This window comes from Pseudophryne corroboree, unplaced genomic scaffold, assembly GCF_028390025.1.
Source record: "Pseudophryne corroboree isolate aPseCor3 unplaced genomic scaffold, aPseCor3.hap2 scaffold_646, whole genome shotgun sequence".
NCBI classification, from domain to species: domain Eukaryota; kingdom Metazoa; phylum Chordata; class Amphibia; order Anura; family Myobatrachidae; genus Pseudophryne; species Pseudophryne corroboree.
The window spans coordinates 214,166-218,255 of NW_026970235.1; the positions used below are offsets into that span (position 1 = coordinate 214,166).

Here is a 4,090-nt window from a genome sequence, read left to right on the forward strand (position 1 = left end):
TATCATTGCATTGCATTGCTGTATAAGGTTTAAAGTGTATCTCTGGGTGTGTACGCGCTGTGAGTACTTTGTACCGTCAGCGCAGTGTTTGTACGCAAAGTCCGTACACAGTACGAGACTTTGTACGCTATTAGGGGACAAAGTACGTATAGTGTGTATTAAGTACAGCGACCGCAGCGGCTCCATGGTAAAGTGTATTTAAGGTGTGTTTAAGGTATAGCTTTCATTCCTAAGGATAAATCAGTATTATCAATTGGGGGCTCCTCCGGTTTAGAATAGGAGGGTTTTGGATCCTGCACTGACCTAGATTCAGAGTACAAACGTAATCATGTAAGGGCCAGAGATGGACAATAATTAATAGAAATTCCTATCTGTCCGTATGGCGGTGCGCCCAGAGTCAAAAAAGAAAACAATAATACGTGTACAAAGAGAAAAGTATGACTCTTGTTTGGGCGCACTCTTGTTAAATGATCTAAGTTTTAGTTGATAAATGAAGTGCCCGAAGGTTAGTGATATAGTCTTTGGATTCTGCTCTCTAAAATACGTAAAAACTCAAAATGACAAATTAGACAGAAATAGCCATTGATATGCCTGATGGGAGATGTGTCTTCCAAAGAAATTAAAAAATGTTCAGATCTTAATTATGCCTGGATAATTGCATATCGGAAAGTAGCTACATATTATGCTGCCTCCGTCTGCCAAAGATCTGTACAAACTGAGTTTGTATTAATGCAGCCCTAGATTGGGTTAGGTACGTGAGTGGAAGAGCCCACACACTACTAAACAATTCTTTAGGTTTGCCACTGTTATGGATAGGTAAATTGGGATGAATAAGGTTCAGGAGGTAGTAGGATAAGTATAAGTGGTGATACTGCTGTTGGTGTTGTTTCTTAGGGAAGGGAGTCTTCCTACTTCACCGGGTATTCCCTAGCAGTCGCCTGTCTAGGTACTGACCCAGCCCACCTCCGTTTAGCTTCCAAGATCGGACGAGATTGGGCGTAAGCGTAGGGGTATGGTCGTAGAATGAACTGACCCTATACCACCAATGAGAGTGCACCGAAACGGAGGATTGATTCCTCCTCAGAGAAAAGACTGGAGGACTTCGTTGAGAAGAAGAATGACCACAGTCGGGTAAGTGTGAATCTGCTGTCCACGTTAGACTGAAGAGACAGGTCCCTTGAGGGGACACGCTCACCAGAATCGTGGATGAGAGTTCACAGAAGAAAGAAAAGTAGGAAGATATTCGAGGGTAGAGCAGATGTTAAAGAAGCAATTGAATTAAATAGATTAGGTCCCTTTCGGTCACCTGGGTTGTTTGAATACTGATGGGTCCCAGTAATTGTGACGGATAACCCAGCAGGTACCAAAATAACGAGAAGATACTCTGTGATAATAACCATGAAGATAATAATATCCTTATAATTGGTACCAATCCACTGAGTAGATACGGCGTTAATTATGCATAGCAGACCCTAGTAGTATTTTACAACCACCGGACTAGTATGATATACCACTTCCAGGTAAACTGACAACCCTTTTCCCCTAGCTACAGTCTGCTCACCACTATAAGGCTAGGAGATAGGCGGAGCTACCTATGTATCCTAGCAACCAACTAACCATCGGCCCGGTAAGGGCGGAAGCTCGAATGACAGCTTCCACCCACACAAGTCATTCCTCCTATCACCGCGGGGCGACACGGGTATCCTAGCAACCAGCTAGGTCTCGGTTTGGGCGGAAGTTCAGGGGACAGCTTCCGCCCACACAGCCTGTTAGCGTCATGCCGCGTAACGCGGCCCCCTCCAATAAGGTAACCGCAACCTGGGCTTAAGCAACTCCCGCCTTCTCCAGCTCGTCCCAGCCCGCCCAGTATCACACTATCACTACGCCACTCATCGTGGCTATATTACAATAACACAGTCAGGGCGGCAGTAATAGGTACAACTTCCGCCCTGCTCCATTCATACTAGTGTTACTAGTAAGTCCGCCCATGTGAAGCATTCTATGATGACCACCGATTAGAGCATATGTTTATTGTAACCCCGCCCCCAGGATTGGTCATTGGCTGTCAGTGATTACAGGGGTCTTAAATACTCAGGCACTTCATTCTTAGGAGCTGCTCGGAATGGAAGTGAACAAGCCCGTGACCGGGTGAAACGCGTTTTCCGTTTGGGCACTTTGCCTGTCCGACATCTAAATGGGTGATATTTAATGCCTTACTGATGCATGTCTGATATATATATATTTTTTTGGGTGATATTTATTGCCTTTTTCATTAAGCATTAATGCTTTTTTTTTTTTTTTGAATACTTTTTGCGCCTTTGAAACAATCTCTGTCACCTAAATCACTGGTATTTCCAGCAGAGCTGTATGTTTTCTTCTGGGCACCTTGCCTGTCTGACATCCAAATGGGTGATATCTAATGCCTTACTGATGTATGTCTGACATTTTTGTGGTGATACTTATTGCCTTTTTCATTAAGTATTAATGCTTTATTTGAATACTTTCTGTGCCTCTGAAATAATCTCTGTCACCTAAATTGCAGGTATTTCCAGCAGAGCTGTATTTCATATGTGTGTACTCCCCATGTGGGTACTTTGGGATACAGAGACTAGTGATAAGGGTGGGCAATTTGTGGCCCCGCATTCTCTGCGGGCACCCCACCTGCCTACCTTCCTTGTGGGCGCCTTGCCTATCCGACATTTGAAGGGATGATATTTAATGCCTTACTGATACCTGTCTGATATTTTGAATGGGTGACATTTATTGCCTTTCTCATTAAGTATTTATGCTTTAGTTGAATATTTCCTGTGCCTCTGAAATAATCTCTGTCACCACTTTTGCTGGTACCTCCAGCTGGGCTGTATTGCATATATGTATACTCCCTATATGGGTACATTGTAATACAGATTTATGATAAGGGCGGACAATCTTTTGGCCCTGCACTCCCTATGGGCACCCCGCCTGCCCACTGGTTGAAGAGGTGACACCCAAACCTTTATCTGCCTTATTTGATTAAGCATTTTTTCGCTTTAGTTAAATATTGAGGTTTTCAGCAAATAATCCTGTTATTAGTGATTTCTAAGGGTATGTGGTATATCATACTAGTCCGGTGGTTGTAAAATACTACTAGGGTCTGCTATGCATAATTAACGCCGTATCTACTCAGTGGATTGGTACCAATTATAAGGATATTATTATCTTCATGGTTATTATCACAGAGTATCTTCTCGTTATTTTGGTACCTGCTGGGTTATCCGTCACAATTACTGGGACCCATCAGTATTCAAACAACCCAGGTGACCGAAAGGGACCTAATCTATTTAATTCAATTGCTTCTTTAACATCTGCTCTACCCTCGAATATCTTCCTACTTTTCTTTCTTCTGTGAACTCTCATCCACGATTCTGGTGAGCGTGTCCCATCAAGGGACCTGTCTCTTCAGTCTAACGTGGACAGCAGATTCACACTTACCCGACTGTGGTCATTCTTCTTCTCAACGAAATCCTCCAGTCTTTTCTCTGAGGAGGAACCAATCCTCCGTTTCGGTGCACTCTCATTGGTGGTATAGGGTCAGTTCATTCTACGACCATACCCCTACGCTTACACCCAATCTCGTCCGATCTTGGAAGCTAAACGGAGGTGGGCTGGGTCAGTACCTAGACAGGCGACTGCTAGGGAATACCCGGTGAAGTAGGAAGACTCCCTTCCCTAAGAAACAACACCAACAGCAGTATCACCACTTATACTTATCCTACTACCTCCTGAACCTTATTCATCCCAATTTACCTATCCATAACAGTGGCAAACCTAAAGAATTGTTTAGTAGTGTGTGGGCTCTTCCACTCACGTACCTAACCCAATCTAGGGCTGCATTAATACAAACTCAGTTTGTACAGATCTTTGGCAGACGGAGGCAGCATAATATGTAGCTACTTTCCGATATGCAATTATCCAGGCATAATTAAGATCTGAACATTTTTTAATTTCTTTGGAAGACACATCTCCCATCAGGCATATCAATGGCTATTTCTGTCTAATTTGTCATTTTAAGTTTTTACGTATTTTAGAGAGCAGAATCCAAAGACTATGG

The 4,090-nt window shown here is 43.3% G+C and overlaps 2 pseudogenes; one reads left to right on the forward strand and one right to left on the reverse strand.

The window, feature by feature from the left end:
* Positions 1-905: 905 nt before the first annotated feature.
* Positions 906-1,024, reverse strand: LOC135036443 (5S ribosomal RNA; annotated as a pseudogene).
* A 2,554-nt stretch (positions 1,025-3,578) lies between these two features.
* LOC135036442 (5S ribosomal RNA) lies at positions 3,579-3,697 on the forward strand (annotated as a pseudogene).
* The last annotated feature ends 393 nt before the right edge of the window (positions 3,698-4,090 follow it).